Source organism: Palaemon carinicauda, chromosome 13 (assembly GCF_036898095.1).
Source record: "Palaemon carinicauda isolate YSFRI2023 chromosome 13, ASM3689809v2, whole genome shotgun sequence".
Lineage (NCBI taxonomy): Eukaryota > Metazoa > Arthropoda > Malacostraca > Decapoda > Palaemonidae > Palaemon > Palaemon carinicauda.
This window is the reverse complement of record NC_090737.1, coordinates 8,647,703-8,670,312: the sequence shown is the minus strand read 5'-3', so window position 1 is coordinate 8,670,312 and position 22,610 is coordinate 8,647,703. Positions and strand designations below refer to the sequence as shown.

The 22,610-nt window shown below is 40.1% G+C and overlaps 1 long non-coding RNA gene across 1 annotated transcript in view; it reads left to right on the top strand.

Annotated features, from left to right (window-relative positions):
• Positions 1-22,610, top strand: part of LOC137651885 (uncharacterized) — a 924,497-nt gene that overhangs the window by 802,611 nt on the left and 99,276 nt on the right. The window lies entirely within an intron of this gene.

The following is a 22,610-nucleotide window of genomic DNA, read 5'->3' as shown; positions in this document are numbered from 1 at the left end:
ATGATAGGGAATTATATGTTTACGTTTCATCATCCAAAAAAAAAAAAAATAAAAATCTGTGATTAGATAGAACAAATTGTAAAAAAATATTTAATGTCAGATAAATAGAATATATTGGAAATATTAGGAGAGTTAATGGCATTTGCAAGACTAAGGGTCCTGAGGTAGTCTTAATAAAAAAAAAAAGTTCCTGATCGTTTACTTTACATAAGTATCTTATTTTTTCTCGTATTTGTATTGTGCCGTCGAATAAAGACTCAAATCTTTATGCATATATATATATATATATATATATGTGTGTGTGTGTGTGTGTGTGTATATATATATATGTAATTATGACATTATAATATATATATATATGTGTGTGTGTATATATATATGTAATTATGACATTATAATATATATATATATATGTACATAAATATACTGTATATATATTATATATATTATATATATATTATATGTATATTATATATATATAAATATATATATATTTCTTATTGAAAGATTATTTTCTATTTCTTATCTGAATTGCCATGAGAAAAATGTCCTTAATTTTAATGGGTGTGTAGTTTTACAAGGGGAAGACTTGAGATAGAAAAAAAGAGCAGGTAGTTGGCAAATGAAAGAAAAAAACTTTTTTTGTGTAAATTTTATGAGGAAAGTTAGGGAGATAAAGAAATTGTTACAGTGGCCATTAAATAGGAAGATTAGAATTAATGAGCAATTTATTCTTGTAGTAATCTTTTCAAATGGAAATATGTTAACAGTTACTTCTGTGTTATGTTAATTAAATTAGTACTTTGGAGGGTTGGTAGATGAAGGCGAAATAATGGGGAGGGATATATGTAAATTTTAGAATGGAAGTGACTATCGAAGATATGAGAGAGAGAGAGAGAGAGAGAGAGAGAGAGAGAGAGAGAGAGAGAGAGAGCGCAAAGAGTTTAATGAATTTGGGTGCTAATATTTAGCCTTTCGTGAGGTGTGTTTCTAAACGAACGTGTCATTGAGTGACACAGCGTCTTGTTTAAGATATGAGAGACCGAGGACGACGTTTCAAATATAAGAGGAAAAATGTACTTTTTTTATCATCATCTTCATCTCCTCCTACGCCTATTGATGCAAAGGGCCTCGGTTAGATTTCGCCAGTCGTCTATATCTTGAGCTTTTAATTCAATACTTCTCCATTCATTATCTCCTACGCCTATTGACGTAATGGGCCTCGGTAAATTTCGCCAGTCGTCTCTATCTTGAGCTTTTAATTCAATACTTCTCCATTCATTATCTCCTACGCTTATTGACGCAAAGGGCCTCGGTTAGATTTCGCCAGTCGTCTATATCTTGAGCTTTTAATTCAGTACTTCTCCATTCATTATCTCCTACGCTTATTGACGCAATGGGCCTCGGTAAATTTCGCCAGTCGTCTATATCTTGAGCTTTTAATTCAATACTTCTCCATTCATTATCTCCTACGCCTATTGACGCAATGGGCCTCGGTAAATTTCGCCAGTCGTCTCTATCTTGAGCTTTTAATTCAATACTTCTCCATTCATTATCTCCTACGCCTATTGACGCAATGGGCCTCGGTTAGATTTCGCCAGTCGTCTCTATCTTGAGCTTTTAATTCAGTACTTCTCCATTCATTATCTCCTACGCCTATTGACGCAATGGGCCTCGGTAAATTTCGCCAGTCGTCTATATCTTGAGCTTTTAATTCAATACTTCTCCATTCATTATCTCCTACGCCTATTGACGCAATGGGCCTCGGTTAGATTTCGCCAGTCGTCTATATCTTGAGCTTTTAATTCAGTACTTCTCCATTCATTATCTCCTACGCCTATTGACGCAATGGGCCTCGGTAAATTTCGCCAGTCGTCTATATCTTGAGCTTTTAATTCAGTACTTCTCCATTCATTATCTCCTACGCCTATTGACGCAATGGGCCTCGGTAAATTTCGCCAGTCGTCTCTATCTTGAGCTTTTAATTCAATACTTCTCCATTCATTATCTCCTACGCCTATTAACGCAATGGGCCTCGGTTAGATTTCGCCAGTCGTCTCTATCTTGAGCTTTTAATTCAGTACTTCTCCATTCATTATCTCCTACGCCTATTGACGCAAAGGGCCTCGGTAAATTTCGCCAGTCGTCTATATCTTGAGCTTTTAATTCAGTACTTCTCCATTCATTATCTCCTACGCCTATTGACGCAATGGGCCTCGGTTAGATTTCGCCAGTCGTCTATATCTTGAGCTTTTAATTCAATACTTCTCCATTCATTATCTCCTACGCCTATTGACGCAATGGGCCTCGGTTAGATTTCGCCAGTCGTCTATATCTTGAGCTTTTAATTCAATACTTCTCCATTCATTATCTCCTACGCCTATTGACGCAATGGGCCTCGGTTAGATTTCGCCAGTCGTCTATATCTTGAGCTTTTAATTCAATACTTCTCCATTCATTATCTCCTACGCCTATTGACGCAATGGGCCTCGGTTAGATTTCGCCAGTCGTCTATATCTTGAGCTTTTAATTCAGTACTTCTCCATTCATTATCTCCTACGCCTATTGACGCTATGGGCCTCGGTTAGATTTCGCCAGTCGTCTCTATCTTGAGCTTTTAATTCAGTACTTCTCCATTCATTATCTCCTACGCCTATTGACGCAATGGGCCTCGGTAAATTTCGCCAGTCGTCTCTATCTTGAGCTTTTAATTCAGTACTTCTCCATTCATTATCTCCTACGCCTATTGACGCAATGGGCCTCGGTAAATTTCGCCAGTCGTCTCTATCTTGAGCTTTTAATTCAGTACTTCTCCATTCATTATCTCTACGCCTATTGACGCAATGGGCCTCGGTTAGATTTCGCCAGTCGTCTATATCTTGAGCTTTTAATTCAGTACTTCTCCATTCATTATCTCCTACGCCTATTGACGCAATGGGCCTCGGTAAATTTCGCCAGTCGTCTATATCTTGAGCTTTTAATTCAATACTTCTCCATTCATTATCTCCTACGCCTATTGACGCAATGGGCCTCGGTAAATTTCGCCAGTCGTTATATCTTGAGCTTTTAATTCAATACTTCTCCATTCATTATCTCCTACGCCTATTGACGCAATGGGCCTCGGTAAATTTCGCCAGTCGTCTATATCTTGAGCTTTTAATTCAATACTTCTCCATTCATTATCTCCTACGCCTATTGACGCAATGGGCCTCGGTTAGATTTCGCCAGTCGTCTCTATCTTGAGCTTTTAATTCAATACTTCTCCATTCATTATCTCCTACGCCTATTGACGCAAGGGCCTCGGTTAGATTTCGCCAGTCGTCTATATCTTGAGCTTTTAATTCAATACTTCTCCATTCATTATCTCCTACGCCTATTGACGCAATGGGCCTCGGTTAGATTTCGCCAGTCGTCTATATCTTGAGCTTTTAATTCAATACTTCTCCATTCATTATCTCCTACGCCTATTGACGCAATGGGCCTCGGTTAGATTTCGCCAGTCGTCTATATCTTGAGCTTTTAATTCAATACTTCTCCATTCATCATCTCCTACGCCTATTGACGCAAGGGCCTCGGTTAGATTTCGCCAGTCGTCTATATCTTGAGCTTTTAATTCAATACTTCTCCATTCATTATCTCCTACGCCTATTGACGCAAGGGCCTCGGTTAGATTTCGCCAGTCGTCTATATCTTGAGCTTTTAATTCAATACTTCTCCATTCATCATCTCCTACGCCTATTGACGCAAGGGCCTCGGTTAGATTTCGCCAGTCGTCTATATCTTGAGATTTTAATTCAATACTTCTCCATTCATCATCTCCTACGTTATTGACGCAAAGGGCCTCGGTTAGATTTCGCCAGTCGTCTATATCTTGAGATTTTAATTCAATACTTCTCCATTCATCATCTCCTACGTTATTGACGCAAAGGGCCTCGGTTAGATTTCGCCAGTCGTCTATATCTTGAGCTTTTAATTCAATACTTCTCCATTCATATCTCCTACGTTATTGACGCGAAGGGCCTCGGTTAGATTTCGCCAGTCGTCTATATCTTGAGATTTTAATTCAATACTTCTCCATTCATCATCTCCTACGCTCTATTGACGCGAAGGGCCTCGGTTAGATTTCGCCAGGCGTCTATATCTTGAGATTTTAATTCAATACTTCTCCATTCATCATCTCCTACGCTTATTGACGCGAAGGGCCTCGGTTAGATTTCGCCAGTCGTCTATATCTTGAGCTTTTAATTCAATACTTCTCCATTCATCATCTCCTACGTCTATTGACGCAAAGGGCCTCGGTTAGATTTCGCCAGGCGTCTATATCTTGAGCTTTTAATTCAATACTTCTCCATTCATCATCTCCTACGCCTATTGACGCGAAGGGCCTCTGATAGATTTCGCCAGTCGTCTATATCTTGAGATTTTAATTCAATACTTCTCCATTCATCATCTCCTACGTCTATTGACGGAAAGGGCCTCGGTTAGATTTCGCCAGTCGTCTATATCTTGAGCTTTTAATTCAATACTTCTCCATTCATCATCTCCTACGTCTATTGACGGAAGGGCCTCTGATAGATTTCGCCAGTCGTCTATATCTTGAGATTTTAATTCAATACTTCTCCATTCATCATCTCCTACGCCTATTGACGCGAAGGGCCTCGGATAGATTTCGCCAGTCGTCTATATCTTGAGATTTTAATTCAATACTTCTCCATTCATCATCTCCTACGTCTATTGACGCGAAGGGCCTCGGTTAGATTTCGCCAGTCGTCTATATCTTGAGATTTTAATTCAATACTTCTCCATTCATCATCTCCTACGTCTATTGACGCGAAGGGCCTCGGTTAGATTTCGCCAGTCGTCTATATCTTGAGATTTTAATTCAATACTTCTCCATTCATCATCTCCTACGTCTATTGACGCGAAGGGCCTCGGTTAGATTTCGCCAGTCGTCTATATCTTGAGATTTTAATTCAATACTTCTCCATTCATCATCTCCTACGTCTATTGACGCGAAGGGCCTCGGTTAGATTTCGCCAGTCGTCTATATCTTGAGATTTTAATTCAATACTTCTCCATTCATCATCTCCTACGTCTATTGACGCGAAGGGCCTCGGTTAGATTTCGCCAGTCGTCTATATCTTGAGATTTTAATTCAATACTTCTCCATTCATCATCTCCTACGTCTATTGACGGAAAGGGCCTCGGTTAGATTTCGCCAGTCGTCTATATCTTGAGATTTTAATTCAATACTTCTCCATTCATCATCTCCTACGTCTATTGACGAAAGGGCCTCGGTTAGATTTCGCCAGTCGTCTATATCTTGAGATTTTAATTCAATACTTCTCCATTCATCATCTCCTACGTCTATTGACGCAAAGGGCCTCGGTTAGATTTCGCCAGTCGTCTATATCTTGAGATTTTAATTCAATACTTCTCCATTCATCATCTCCTACGTCTATTGACGCAAAGGGCCTCGGTTAGATTTCGCCAGTCGTCTATATCTTGAGATTTTAATTCAATACTTCTCCATTCATCATCTCCTACGTCTATTGACGCAAAGGGCCTCGGTTAGATTTCGCCAGTCGTCTATATCTTGAGATTTTAATTCAATATTTCTCCATTCATCATCTCCTACGCCTATTGACGTGAAGGGCCTCTGATAGATTTCGCCAGTCGTCTATATCTTGAGATTTTAATTCAATACTTCTCCATTCATCATCTCCTACGTCTATTGACGCAAAGGGCCTCGGTTAGATTTCGCCAGTCGTCTATATCTTGAGATTTTAATTCAATACTTCTCCATTCATCATCTCCTACGTCTATTGACGCAAAGGGCCTCGGTTAGATTTCGCCAGTCGTCTATATCTTGAGATTTTAATTCAATACTTCTCCATTCATCATCTCCTACGTCTATTGACGGAAGGGCCTCTGTTAGATTTCGCCAGTCGTCTATATCTTGAGATTTTAATTCAATACTTCTCCATTCATCATCTCCTACGCCTATTGACGGAAGGGCCTCGGTTAGATTTCGCCAGTCGTCTATATCTTGAGATTTTAATTCAATACTTCTCCATTCATCATCTCCTACGTCTATTGACGAAAGGGCCTCGGTTAGATTTCGCCAGTCGTCTATATCTTGAGATTTTAATTCAATACTTCTCCATTCATCATCTCCTACGTCTATTGACGGAAAGGGCCTCGGTTAGATTTCGCCAGTCGTCTATATCTTGAGATTTTAATTCAATACTTCTCCATTCATCATCTCCTACGTCTATTGACGCAAAGGGCCTCGGTTAGATTTCGCCAGTCGTCTATATCTTGAGATTTTAATTCAATACTTCTCCATTCATCATCTCCTACGTCTATTGACGGAAAGGGCCTCGGTTAGATTTCGCCAGTCGTCTATATCTTGAGATTTTAATTCAATACTTCTCCATTCATCATCTCCTACGTCTATTGACGCAAAGGGCCTCGGTTAGATTTCGCCAGTCGTCTATATCTTGAGATTTTAATTCAATACTTCTCCATTCATCATCTCCTACGTCTATTGACGCAAAGGGCCTCGGTTAGATTTCGCCAGTCGTCTATATCTTGAGATTTTAATTCAATACTTCTCCATTCATCATCTCCTACGTCTATTGACGGAAAGGGCCTCGGTTAGATTTCGCCAGTCGTCTATATCTTGAGATTTTAATTCAATACTTCTCCATTCATCATCTCCTACGTCTATTGACGCAAAGGGCCTCGGTTAGATTTCGCCAGTCGTCTATATCTTGAGATTTTAATTCAATACTTCTCCATTCATCATCTCCTACGTCTATTGACGAAAGGGCCTCGGTTAGATTTCGCCAGTCGTCTATATCTTGAGATTTTAATTCAATACTTCTCCATTCATCATCTCCTACGTCTATTGACGGAAAGGGCCTCGGTTAGATTTCGCCAGGCGTCTATATCTTGAGATTTTAATTCAATACTTCTCCATTCATCATCTCCTACGTCTATTGACACGAAGGGCCTCTGATAGATTTCGCCAGTCGTCTATATCTTGAGATTTTAATTCAATACTTCTCCATTCATCATCTCCTACGTCTATTGACGCAAAGGGCCTCGGTTAGATTTCGCCAGTCGTCTATATCTTGAGATTTTAATTCAATACTTCTCCATTCATCATCTCCTACGTCTATTGACGGAAAGGGCCTCGGTTAGATTTCGCCAGTCGTCTATATCTTGAGATTTTAATTCAATATTTCTCCATTCATCATCTCCTACGCCTATTGACGTGAAGGGCCTCTGATAGATTTCGCCAGTCGTCTATATCTTGAGATTTTAATTCAATACTTCTCCATTCATCATCTCCTACGTCTATTGACGGAAAGGGCCTCGGTTAGATTTCGCCAGTCGTCTATATCTTGAGATTTTAATTCAATACTTCTCCATTCATCATCTCCTACGTCTATTGACGCGAAGGGCCTCTGATAGATTTCGCCAGTCGTCTATATCTTGAGATTTTAATTCAATACTTCTCCATTCATCATCTCCTACGTCTATTGACGGAAAGGGCCTCGGTTAGATTTCGCCAGTCGTCTATATCTTGAGATTTTAATTCAATACTTCTCCATTCATCATCTCCTACGTCTATTGACGGAAAGGGCCTCGGTTAGATTTCGCCAGTCGTCTATATCTTGAGATTTTAATTCAATACTTCTCCATTCATCATCTCCTACGTCTATTGACGCAAAGGGCCTCGGTTAGATTTCGCCAGTCGTCTATATCTTGAGATTTTAATTCAATACTTCTCCATTCATCATCTCCTACGTCTATTGACGAAAGGGCCTCGGTTAGATTTCGCCAGTCGTCTATATCTTGAGATTTTAATTCAATACTTCTCCATTCATCATCTCCTACGTCTATTGACGCGAAGGGCCTCTGATAGATTTCGCCAGTCGTCTATATCTTGAGATTTTAATTCAATACTTCTCCATTCATCATCTCCTACGTCTATTGACGAAAGGGCCTCGGTTAGATTTCGCCAGTCGTCTATATCTTGAGATTTTAATTCAATACTTCTCCATTCATCATCTCCTACGTCTATTGACGGAAAGGGCCTCGGTTAGATTTCGCCAGTCGTCTATATCTTGAGATTTTAATTCAATACTTCTCCATTCATCATCTCCTACGTCTATTGACGGAAAGGGCCTCGGTTAGATTTCGCCAGTCGTCTATATCTTGAGATTTTAATTCAATACTTCTCCATTCATCATCTCCTACGTCTATTGACGGAAAGGGCCTCGGTTAGATTTCGCCAGTCGTCTATATCTTGAGATTTTAATTCAATACTTCTCCATTCATCATCTCCTACGTCTATTGACGGAAAGGGCCTCTTAGATTTCGCCAGTCGTCTATATCTTGAGATTTTAATTCAATACTTCTCCATTCATCATCTCCTACGTCTATTGACGGAAAGGGCCTCGGTTAGATTTCGCCAGTCGTCTATATCTTGAGATTTTAATTCAATACTTCTCCATTCATCATCTCCTACGTCTATTGACGGAAAGGGCCTCGGTTAGATTTCGCCAGGCGTCTATATCTTGAGATTTTAATTCAATACTTCTCCATTCATCATCTCCTACGTCTATTGACGCAAAGGGCCTCTGATAGATTTCGCCAGTCGTCTATATCTTGAGATTTTAATTCAATACTTCTCCATTCATCATCTCCTACGTCTATTGACGCGAAGGGCCTCTTAGATTTCGCCAGTCGTCTATATCTTGAGATTTTAATTCAATACTTCTCCATTCATCATCTCCTACGTCTATTGACGGAAAGGGCCTCGGTTAGATTTCGCCAGTCGTCTATATCTTGAGATTTTAATTCAATACTTCTCCATTCATCATCTCCTACGTCTATTGACGGAAAGGGCCTCGGTTAGATTTCGCCAGTCGTCTATATCTTGAGATTTTAATTCAATACTTCTCCATTCATCATCTCCTACGTCTATTGACGGAAAGGGCCTCGGTTAGATTTCGCCAGTCGTCTATATCTTGAGATTTTAATTCAATACTTCTCCATTCATCATCTCCTACGTCTATTGACGCAAAGGGCCTCGGTTAGTTTTCGCCAGTCGTCTATATCTTGAGATTTTAATTCAATACTTCTCCATTCATCATCTCCTACGTCTATTGACGCAAAGGGCCTCGGTTAGATTTCGCCAGTCGTCTATATCTTGAGATTTTAATTCAATACTTCTCCATTCATCATCTCCTACGTCTATTGACGCAAAGGACCTCGGTTAGATTTCGCCAGTCGTCTATATCTTGAGATTTTAATTCAATACTTCTCCATTCATCATCTCCTACGTCTATTGACGGAAGGGCCTCGGTTAGATTTCGCCAGTCGTCTATATCTTGAGATTTTAATTCAATACTTCTCCATTCATCATCTCCTACGTCTATTGACGGAAAGGGCCTCGGTTAGATTTCGCCAGTCGTCTATATCTTGAGATTTTAATTCAATACTTCTCCATTCATCATCTCCTACGTCTATTGACACGAAGGGCCTCTGATAGATTTCGCCAGTCGTCTATATCTTGAGATTTTAATTCAATACTTCTCCATTCATCATCTCCTACGTCTATTGACGCGAAGGGCCTCTGATAGATTTCGCCAGTCGTCTATATCTTGAGATTTTAATTCAATACTTCTCCATTCATCATCTCCTACGTCTATTGACGGAAAGGGCCTCGGTTAGATTTCGCCAGTCGTCTATATCTTGAGATTTTAATTCAATACTTCTCCATTCATCATCTCCTACGTCTATTGACGGAAAGGGCCTCGGTTAGATTTCGCCAGTCGTCTATATCTTGAGATTTTAATTCAATACTTCTCCATTCATCATCTCCTACGTCTATTGACGGAAAGGGCCTCGGTTAGATTTCGCCAGTCGTCTATATCTTGAGATTTTAATTCAATACTTCTCCATTCATCATCTCCTACGTCTATTGACGCGAAAGGGCCTCGGTTAGATTTCGCCAGTCGTCTATATCTTGAGATTTTAATTCAATACTTCTCCATTCATCATCTCCTACGTCTATTGACGGAAAGGGCCTCGGTTAGATTTCGCCAGTCGTCTATATCTTGAGATTTTAATTCAATACTTCTCCATTCATCATCTCCTACGTCTATTGACGGAAAGGGCCTCGGTTAGATTTCGCCAGTCGTCTATATCTTGAGATTTTAATTCAATACTTCTCCATTCATCATCTCCTACGTCTATTGACGGAAAGGGCCTCGGTTAGATTTCGCCAGTCGTCTATATCTTGAGATTTTAATTCAATACTTCTCCATTCATCATCTCCTACGTCTATTGACGGAAAGGGCCTCGGTTAGATTTCGCCAGTCGTCTATATCTTGAGATTTTAATTCAATACTTCTCCATTCATCATCTCCTACGTCTATTGACGGAAAGGGCCTCGGTTAGATTTCGCCAGTCGTCTATATCTTGAGATTTTAATTCAATACTTCTCCATTCATCATCTCCTACGTCTATTGACGAAAGGGCCTCGGTTAGATTTCGCCAGTCGTCTATATCTTGAGATTTTAATTCAATACTTCTCCATTCATCATCTCCTACGTCTATTGACGGAAAGGGCCTCGGTTAGATTTCGCCAGTCGTCTATATCTTGAGATTTTAATTCAATACTTCTCCATTCATCATCTCCTACGCCTATTGACGAAGGGCCTCGGTTAGATTTCGCCAGTCTATATCTTGAGCTTTTAATTCAATACTTCTCCATTCATCATCTCCTACGTCTATTGACGGAAGGGCCTCGGTTAGATTTCGCCAGTCGTCTATATCTTGAGATTTTAATTCAATACTTCTCCATTCATCATCTCCTACGTCTATTGACGCAAAGGGCCTCGGTTAGATTTCGCCAGTCGTCTATATCTTGAGATTTTAATTCAATACTTCTCCATTCATCATCTCCTACGTCTATTGACGCGAAGGGCCTCTGATAGATTTCGCCAGTCGTCTATATCTTGAGATTTTAATTCAATACTTCTCCATTCATCATCTCCTACGTCTATTGACGGAAGGGCCTCGGTTAGATTTCGCCAGTCGTCTATATCTTGAGATTTTAATTCAATACTTCTCCATTCATCATCTCCTACGTCTATTGACGGAAAGGGCCTCGGTTAGATTTCGCCAGTCGTCTATATCTTGAGATTTTAATTCAATACTTCTCCATTCATCATCTCCTACGTCTATTGACGCGAAGGGCCTCTGTTAGATTTCGCCAGTCGTCTATATCTTGAGATTTTAATTCAATACTTCTCCATTCATCATCTCCTACGTCTATTGACGCGAAGGGCCTCTGATAGATTTCGCCAGTCGTCTATATCTTGAGATTTTAATTCAATACTTCTCCATTCATCATCTCCTACGTCTATTGACGGAAAGGGCCTCGGTTAGATTTCGCCAGTCGTCTATATCTTGAGATTTTAATTCAATACTTCTCCATTCATCATCTCCTACGTCTATTGACGGAAAGGGCCTCGGTTAGATTTCGCCAGTCGTCTATATCTTGAGATTTTAATTCAATACTTCTCCATTCATCATCTCCTACGTCTATTGACGCGAAGGGCCTCTGATAGATTTCGCCAGTCGTCTATATCTTGAGATTTTAATTCAATACTTCTCCATTCATCATCTCCTACGTCTATTGACGGAAAGGGCCTCGGTTAGATTTCGCCAGTCGTCTATATCTTGAGATTTTAATTCAATACTTCTCCATTCATCATCTCCTACGTCTATTGACGGAAAGGGCCTCGGTTAGATTTCGCCAGTCGTCTATATCTTGAGATTTTAATTCAATACTTCTCCATTCATCATCTCCTACGTCTATTGACGGAAAGGGCCTCGGTTAGATTTCGCCAGTCGTCTATATCTTGAGATTTTAATTCAATACTTCTCCATTCATCATCTCCTACGTCTATTGACGGAAAGGGCCTCGGTTAGATTTCGCCAGTCGTCTATATCTTGAGATTTTAATTCAATACTTCTCCATTCATCATCTCCTACGTCTATTGACGAAGGGCCTCTGATAGATTTCGCCAGTCGTCTATATCTTGAGATTTTAATTCAATACTTCTCCATTCATCATCTCCTACGTCTATTGACGGAAAGGGCCTCGGTTAGATTTCGCCAGTCGTCTATATCTTGAGATTTTAATTCAATACTTCTCCATTCATCATCTCCTACGTCTATTGACGGAAAGGGCCTCGGTTAGATTTCGCCAGTCGTCTATATCTTGAGATTTTAATTCAATACTTCTCCATTCATCATCTCCTACGTCTATTGACGAAGGGCCTCGGTTAGATTTCGCCAGTCGTCTATATCTTGAGCTTTTAATTCAATATTTCTCCATTCATCATCTCCTACGCCTATTGACGCGAAGGGCCTCTGATAGATTTCGCCAGTCGTCTATATCTTGAGATTTTAATTCAATACTTCTCCATTCATCATCTCCTACGTCTATTGACGGAAAGGGCCTCGGTTAGATTTCGCCAGTCGTCTATATCTTGAGATTTTAATTCAATACTTCTCCATTCATCATCTCCTACGTCTATTGACGCGAAGGGCCTCGGTTAGATTTCGCCAGTCGTCTATATCTTGAGATTTTAATTCAATACTTCTCCATTCATCATCTCCTACGTCTATTGACGGAAGGGCCTCTGATAGATTTCGCCAGTCGTCTATATCTTGAGATTTTAATTCAATACTTCTCCATTCATCATCTCCTACGTCTATTGACGGAAAGGGCCTCGGTTAGATTTCGCCAGTCGTCTATATCTTGAGATTTTAATTCAATACTTCTCCATTCATCATCTCCTACGTCTATTGACGAAAGGGCCTCGGTTAGATTTCGCCAGTCGTCTATATCTTGAGATTTTAATTCAATACTTCTCCATTCATCATCTCCTACGTCTATTGACGCGAAGGGCCTCTGATAGATTTCGCCAGTCGTCTATATCTTGAGATTTTAATTCAATACTTCTCCATTCATCATCTCCTACGTCTATTGACGGAAAGGGCCTCGGTTAGTTTTCGCCAGTCGTCTATATCTTGAGATTTTAATTCAATACTTCTCCATTCATCATCTCCTACGTCTATTGACGGAAAGGGCCTCGGTTAGATTTCGCCAGTCGTCTATATCTTGAGATTTTAATTCAATACTTCTCCATTCATCATCTCCTACGTCTATTGACGCGAAGGGCCTCTGATAGATTTCGCCAGTCGTCTATATCTTGAGATTTTAATTCAATACTTCTCCATTCATCATCTCCTACGTCTATTGACGAAAGGGCCTCGGTTAGATTTCGCCAGTCGTCTATATCTTGAGATTTTAATTCAATACTTCTCCATTCATCATCTCCTACGTCTATTGACGGAAAGGGCCTCGGTTAGATTTCGCCAGTCGTCTATATCTTGAGATTTTAATTCAATACTTCTCCATTCATCATCTCCTACGTCTATTGACGGAAAGGGCCTCGGTTAGATTTCGCCAGTCGTCTATATCTTGAGATTTTAATTCAATACTTCTCCATTCATCATCTCCTACGTCTATTGACGGAAAGGGCCTCGGTTAGATTTCGCCAGTCGTCTATATCTTGAGATTTTAATTCAATACTTCTCCATTCATCATCTCCTACGTCTATTGACGGAAGGGCCTCTTAGATTTCGCCAGTCGTCTATATCTTGAGATTTTAATTCAATACTTCTCCATTCATCATCTCCTACGTCTATTGACGCAAAGGGCCTCTGTTAGATTTCGCCAGTCGTCTATATCTTGAGATTTTAATTCAATACTTCTCCATTCATCATCTCCTACGTCTATTGACGGAAAGGGCCTCGGTTAGATTTCGCCAGTCGTCTATATCTTGAGATTTTAATTCAATACTTCTCCATTCATCATCTCCTACGTCTATTGACGGAAAGGGCCTCGGTTAGATTTCGCCAGTCGTCTATATCTTGAGATTTTAATTCAATATTTCTCCATTCATCATCTCCTACGTCTATTGACGCGAAGGGCCTCGGTTAGATTTCGCCAGTCTATATCTTGAGATTTTAATTCAATACTTCTCCATTCATCATCTCCTACGTCTATTGACGGAAAGGGCCTCGGTTAGATTTCGCCAGTCGTCTATATCTTGAGATTTTAATTCAATACTTCTCCATTCATCATCTCCTACGTCTATTGACGGAAAGGGCCTCGGTTAGATTTCGCCAGTCGTCTATATCTTGAGATTTTAATTCAATACTTCTCCATTCATCATCTCCTACGTCTATTGACGCGAAGGGCCTCTGATAGATTTCGCCAGTCGTCTATATCTTGAGATTTTAATTCAATACTTCTCCATTCATCATCTCCTACGTCTATTGACGGAAAGGGCCTCGGTTAGATTTCGCCAGTCGTCTATATCTTGAGATTTTAATTCAATACTTCTCCATTCATCATCTCCTACGTCTATTGACGAAGGGCCTCGGTTAGATTTCGCCAGTCGTCTATATCTTGAGATTTTAATTCAATACTTCTCCATTCATCATCTCCTACGTCTATTGACGCGAAGGGCCTCTGATAGATTTCGCCAGTCGTCTATATCTTGAGATTTTAATTCAATACTTCTCCATTCATCATCTCCTACGTCTATTGACGAAAGGGCCTCGGTTAGATTTCGCCAGTCGTCTATATCTTGAGATTTTAATTCAATACTTCTCCATTCATCATCTCCTACGTCTATTGACGGAAAGGGCCTCGGTTAGATTTCGCCAGTCGTCTATATCTTGAGATTTTAATTCAATACTTCTCCATTCATCATCTCCTACGTCTATTGACGCGAAGGGCCTCTGATAGATTTCGCCAGTCGTCTATATCTTGAGATTTTAATTCAATACTTCTCCATTCATCATCTCCTACGTCTATTGACGGAAAGGGCCTCGGTTAGATTTCGCCAGTCGTCTATATCTTGAGATTTTAATTCAATACTTCTCCATTCATCATCTCCTACGTCTATTGACGGAAAGGGCCTCGGTTAGATTTCGCCAGTCGTCTATATCTTGAGATTTTAATTCAATACTTCTCCATTCATCATCTCCTACGTCTATTGACGGAAAGGGCCTCGGTTAGATTTCGCCAGTCGTCTATATCTTGAGATTTTAATTCAATACTTCTCCATTCATCATCTCCTACGTTATTGACGGAAAGGGCCTCGGTTAGATTTCGCCAGTCGTCTATATCTTGAGATTTTAATTCAATACTTCTCCATTCATCATCTCCTACGTCTATTGACGGAAAGGGCCTCGGTTAGATTTCGCCAGTCGTCTATATCTTGAGATTTTAATTCAATACTTCTCCATTCATCATCTCCTACGTCTATTGACGCGAAGGGCCTCTGATAGATTTCGCCAGTCGTCTATATCTTGAGATTTTAATTCAATACTTCTCCATTCATCATCTCCTACGTCTATTGACGGAAAGGGCCTCGGTTAGATTTCGCCAGTCGTCTATATCTTGAGATTTTAATTCAATACTTCTCCATTCATCATCTCCTACGTCTATTGACGGAAAGGGCCTCGGTTAGATTTTCGCCAGTCGTCTATATCTTGAGATTTTAATTCAATACTTCTCCATTCATCATCTCCTACGTCTATTGACACGAAGGGCCTCGGTTAGATTTCGCCAGCGTCTATATCTTGAGATTTTAATTCAATACTTCTCCATTCATCATCTCCTACGTCTATTGACGCGAAGGGCCTCTGATAGATTTCGCCAGTCGTCTATATCTTGAGATTTTAATTCAATACTTCTCCATTCATCATCTCCTACGTCTATTGACGGAAAGGGCCTCGGTTAGTTTTCGCCAGTCGTCTATATCTTGAGATTTTAATTCAATATTTCTCCATTCATCATCTCCTACGTCTATTGACGCGAAGGGCCTGTTAGATTTCGCCAGTCGTCTATATCTTGAGATTTTAATTCAATACTTCTCCATTCATCATCTCCTACGTCTATTGACGGCAAAGGGCCTCTGTTAGATTTCGCCAGTCGTCTATATCTTGAGATTTTAATTCAATACTTCTCCATTCATCATCTCCTACGTCTATTGACGCGAAGGGCCTCTGATAGATTTCGCCAGTCGTCTATATCTTGAGATTTTAATTCAATACTTCTCCATTCATCATCTCCTACGTCTATTGACGCGAAGGGCCTCTGATAGATTTCGCCAGTCGTCTATATCTTGAGATTTTAATTCAATACTTCTCCATTCATCATCTCCTACGTCTATTGACGCAAAGGACCTCGGTTAGATTTCGCCAGGCGTCTATATCTTGAGATTTTAATTCAATATTTCTCCATTCATCATCTCCTACGTCCTATTGACGCAAAGGGCCTCTATAGATTTCGCCAGTCGTCTATATCTTGAGATTTTAATTCAATACTTCTCCATTCATCATCTCCTACGTCTATTGACGGAAAGGGCCTCGGTTAGATTTCGCCAGTCGTCTATATCTTGAGATTTTAATTCAATACTTCTCCATTCATCATCTCCTACGTCTATTGACGCGAAGGGCCTCTGATAGATTTCGCCCGTCGTCTATATCTTGAGATTTTAATTCAATACTTCTCCATTCATCATCTCCTACGTCTATTGACGGAAAGGGCCTCGGTTAGATTTCGCCAGTCGTCTATATCTTGAGATTTTAATTCAATACTTCTCCATTCATCATCTCCTACGTCTATTGACGGAAAGGGCCTCGGTTAGATTTCGCCAGTCGTCTATATCTTGAGATTTTAATTCAATACTTCTCCATTCATCATCTCCTACGTTATTGACGGAAGGGCCTCTGATAGATTTCGCCAGTCGTCTATATCTTGAGATTTTAATTCAATACTTCTCCATTCATCATCTCCTACGTCTATTGACGGAAAGGGCCTCGGTTAGATTTCGCCAGTCGTCTATATCTTGAGATTTTAATTCAATACTTCTCCATTCATCATCTCCTACGTCTATTGACACGAAGGGCCTCTGATAGATTTCGCCAGTCGTCTATATCTTGAGATTTTAATTCAATACTTCTCCATTCATCATCTCCTACGTCTATTGACGGAAAGGGCCTCGGTTAGATTTCGCCAGTCGTCTATATCTTGAGATTTTAATTCAATACTTCTCCATTCATCATCTCCTACGTCTATTGACGGAAAGGGCCTCGGTTAGATTTCGCCAGTCGTCTATATCTTGAGATTTTAATTCAATACTTCTCCATTCATCATCTCCTACGTCTATTGACACGAAGGGCCTCGGTTAGATTTCGCCAGTCGTCTATATCTTGAGATTTTAATTCAATACTTCTCCATTCATCATCTCCTACGTCTATTGACGCGAAGGGCCTCTGATAGATTTCGCCAGTTGTCTATATCTTGAGATTTTAATTCAATACTTTCTCCATTCATCATCTCCTACGTGTATTGACGGAAAGGGCCTCGGTTAGTTTTCGCCAGTCGTCTATATCTTGAGATTTTAATTCAATACTTCTCCATTCATCATCTCCTACGTCTATTGACGCGAAGGGCCTCGGTTAGATTTCGCCAGTCGTCTATATCTTGAGATTTTAATTCAATACTTCTCCATTCATCATCTCCTACGTCTATTGACGCGAAAGGGCCTCGGTTAGATTTCGCCAGTCGTCTATATCTTGAGATTTTAATTCAATATTTCTCCATTCATCATCTCCTACGCCTATTGACGCGAAGGGCCTCTGATAGATTTCGCCAGTCGTCTATATCTTGAGATTTTAATTCAATACTTCTCCATTCATCATCTCCTACGTCTATTGACGAAAGGGCCTCGGTTAGATTTCGCCAGTCGTCTATATCTTGAGATTTTAATTCAATACTTCTCCATTCATCATCTCCTACGTCTATTGACGCAAAGGACCTCTGTTAGATTTCGCCAGGCGTCTATATCTTGAGATTTTAATTCAATACTTCTCCATTCATCATCTCCTACGTCTATTGACGCGAAGGGCCTCTGATAGATTTCGCCAGTCGTCTATATCTTGAGATTTTAATTCAATACTTCTCCATTCATCATCTCCTACGTCTATTGACGGAAAGGGCCTCGGTTAGTTTTCGCCAGTCGTCTATATCTTGAGATTTTAATTCAATATTTCTCCATTCATCATCTCCTACGCCTATTGACGGAAAGGGCCTCGGTTAGATTTCGCCAGTCGTCTATATCTTGAGATTTTAATTCAATACTTCTCCATTCATCATCTCCTACGTCTATTGACGGCAAAGGCCTCGGTTAGATTTCGCCAGTCGTCTATATCTTGAGATTTTAATTCAATACTTCTCCATTCATCATCTCCTACGTCTATTGACGCGAAGGGCCTCGGTTAGATTTCGCCAGTCGTCTATATCTTGAGATTTTAATTCAATACTTCTCCATTCATCATCTCCTACGTCTATTGACGCGAAAGGGCCTCGGTTAGATTTCGCCAGTCGTCTATATCTTGAGATTTTAATTCAATACTTCTCCATTCATCATCTCCTACGTCTATTGACGGAAAGGGCCTCGGTTAGATTTCGCCAGTCGTCTATATCTTGAGATTTTAATTCAATACTTCTCCATTCATCATCTCCTACGTCTATTGACGGAAGGGCCTCTGATAGATTTCGCCAGTCGTCTATATCTTGAGATTTTAATTCAATACTTCTCCATTCATCATCTCCTACGTCTATTGACGGAAAGGGCCTCGGTTAGATTTCGCCAGTCGTCTATATCTTGAGCTTTTAATTCAATATTTCTCCATTCATCATCTCCTACGCCTATTGACGCGAAGGGCCTCTGATAGATTTCGCCAGTTGTCTATATCTTGAGATTTTAATTCAATACTTCTCCATTCATCATCTCCTACGTCTATTGACGGAAAGGGCCTCGGTTAGATTTCGCCAGTCGTCTATATCTTGAGATTTTAATTCAATACTTCTCCATTCATCATCTCCTACGTCTATTGACGAAAGGGCCTCTGTTAGATTTCGCCAGTCGTCTATATCTTGAGCTTTTAATTCAATATTTCTCCATTCATCATCTCCTACGCCTATTGACGGAAGGGCCTCTGATAGATTTCGCCAGTCGTCTATATCTTGAGATTTTAATTCAATACTTCTCCATTCATCATCTCCTACGTCTATTGACGGAAAGGGCCTCGGTTAGATTTCGCCAGTCGTCTATATCTTGAGATTTTAATTCAATACTTCTCCATTCATCATCTCCTACGTCTATTGACGGAAAGGGCCTCGGTTAGATTTCGCCAGTCGTCTATATCTTGAGATTTTAATTCAATATTTCTCCATTCATCATCTCCTACGCCTATTGACGTGAAGGGCCTCTGATAGATTTCGCCAGTCGTCTATATCTTGAGATTTTAATTCAATACTTCTCCATTCATCATCTCCTACGTCTATTGACGGAAAGGGCCTCGGTTAGATTTCGCCAGTCGTCTATATCTTGAGATTTTAATTCAATACTTCTCCATTCATCATATCCTACGTCTATTGACACGAAGGGCTTCTGATAGATTTCGCCAGTCGTCTATATCTTGAGATTTTAATTCAATACTTCTCCATTCATCATCTCCTACGTCTATTGACGCGAAGGGCCTCTGATAGATTTCGCCAGTCGTCTATATCTTGAGATTTTAATTCAATACTTCTCCATTCATCATCTCCTATGTCTATTAACGGAAAGGGCCTCGGTTAGTTTTCGCCAGTCGTCTATATCTTGAGATTTTAATTCAATATTTCTCCATTCATCATCTACTACGTGTATTGACGGAAAGGGCCTCGGTTAGATTTCGCCAGTCGTCTATATCTTGAGATTTTAATTCAATACTTCTCCATTCATCATCTCCTACGTCTATTGACGCAAAGGACCTCGGTTAGATTTCGCCAGGCGTCTATATCTTGAGATTTTAATTCAATATTTCTCCATTCATCATCTCCTACGCCTATTGACGCGAAGGGCCTCTGATAGATTTCGCCAGTCGTCTATATCTTGAGATTTTAATTCAAAACTTCTCCATTCATCATCTCCTACGTCTATTGACGGAAAGGGCCTCGGTTAGTTTTCGCCATTCGTCTATATCTTGAGATTTTAATTCAATACTTCTCCATTCATCATATCCTAAGTCTATTGACGGAAAGGGCCTCGGTTAGATTTCGCCAGTCGTCTATATCTTGAGATTTTAATTCAATACTTCTCCATTCATCATCTCCTACGTCTATTGACGCGAAGGGCCTCTGATAGATTTCGCCAGTCGTCTATATCTTGAGATTTTAATTCAATACTTCTCCATTCATCATCTCCTACGTCTATTGACGGAAAGGGCCTCGGTTAGATTTCGCCAGTCGTCTATATCTTGAGCTTTTAATTCAATATTTCTCCATTCATCATCTCCTACGCCTATTGACGCGAAGGGCCTCTGATAGATTTCGCCACTTGTCTATATCTTGAGATTTTAATTCAATACTTCTCCATTCATCATCTCCTACGTCTATTGACGGAAAGGGCCTCGGTTAGATTTCGCCAGTCGTCTATATCTTGAGATTTTAATTCAATACTTCTCCATTCATCATCTCCTACGTCTATTGACGCAAAGGCCTCGGTTAGATTTCGCCAGGCGTCTATATCTTGAGCTTTTAATTCAATATTTCTCCATTCATCATCTCCTACGCCTATTGACGCGAAGGGCCTCTGATAGATTTCGCCAGTCGTCTATATCTTGAGATTTTAATTCAATACTTCTCCATTCATCATCTCCTACGTCTATTGACGGAAAGGGCCTCGGTTAGATTTCGCCAGTCGTCTATATCTTGAGATTTTAATTCAATACTTCTCCATTCATCATCTCCTACGTCTATTGACGCAAAGGGCCTCGGTTAGATTTCGCCAGTCGTCTATATCTTGAGATTTTAATTCAATATTTCTCCATTCATCATCTCCTACGCCTATTGACATGAAGGGCCTCTGATAGATTTCGCCAGTCGTCTATATCTTGAGATTTTAATTCAATTTTCCATTCATCATCTCCTACGTCTATTGACGGAAAGGGCCTCGGTTAGATTTCGCCAGTCGTCTATATCTTGAGATTTTAATTCAATACTTCTCCATTCATCATATCCTACGTCTATTGACACGAAGGGCTTCTGATAGATTTCGCCAGTCGTCTATATCTTGAGATTTTAATTCAATACTTCTCCATTCATCATCTCCTACGTCTATTGACGCGAAGGGCCTCTGATAGATTTCGCCAGTCGTCTATATCTTGAGATTTTAATTCAATACTTCTCCATTCATCATCTCCTATGTCTATTAACGGAAAGGGCCTCGGTTAGTTTTCGCCATTCGTCTATATCTTGAGATTTTAATTCAATACTTCTCCATTCATCATCTACTACGTGTATTGACGGAAAGGGCCTCGGTTAGATTTCGCCAGTCGTCTATATCTTGAGATTTTAATTCAATACTTCTCCATTCATCATCTCCTACGTCTATTGACGCAAAGGACCTCGGTTAGATTTCGCCAGGCGTCTATATCTTGAGATTTTAATTCAATATTTCTCCATTCATCATCTCCTACGCCTATTGACGCGAAGGGCCTCTGATAGATTTCGCCAGTCGTCTATATCTTGAGATTTTAATTCAAAACTTCTCCATTCATCATCTCCTACGTCTATTGACGGAAAGGGCCTCGGTTAGTTTTCGCCATTCGTCTATATCTTGAGATTTTAATTCAATACTTCTCCATTCATCATATCCTAAGTCTATTGACGGAAAGGGCCTCGGTTAGATTTCGCCAGTCGTCTATATCTTGAGATTTTAATTCAATACTTCTCCATTCATCATCTCCTACGTCTATTGACGCGAAGGGCCTCTGATAGATTTCGCCAGTCGTCTATATCTTGAGATTTTAATTCAATACTTCTCCATTCATCATCTCCTACGTCTATTGACGGAAAGGGCCTCGGTTAGTTTCGCCAGTCGTCTATATCTTGAGATTTTAATTCAATACTTCTCCATTCATCATCTCCTACGTCTATTGACGGAAAGGGCCTCGGTTAGATTTCGCCAGTCGTCTATATCTTGAGATTTTAATTCAATACTTCTCCATTCATCATCTCCTACGTCTATTGACGGAAAGGGCCTCGGTTAGATTTCGCCAGTCGTCTATATCTTGAGATTTTAATTCAATACTTCTCCATTCATCATCTCCTACGTCTATTGACGAAAGGGCCTCGGTTAGATTTCGCCAGTCGTCTATATCTTGAGCTTTTAATTCAATATTTCTCCATTCATCATCTCCTACGCTTATTGACGCGAAGGGCCTCTGATAGATTTCGCCAGTCGTCTATATCTTGAGATTTTAATTCAATACTTCTCCATTCATCATCTCCTACGTCTATTGACGCAAAGGGCCTCTTAGATTTCGCCAGTCGTCTATATCTTGAGCTTTTAATTCAATATTTCTCCATTCATCATCTCCTACGC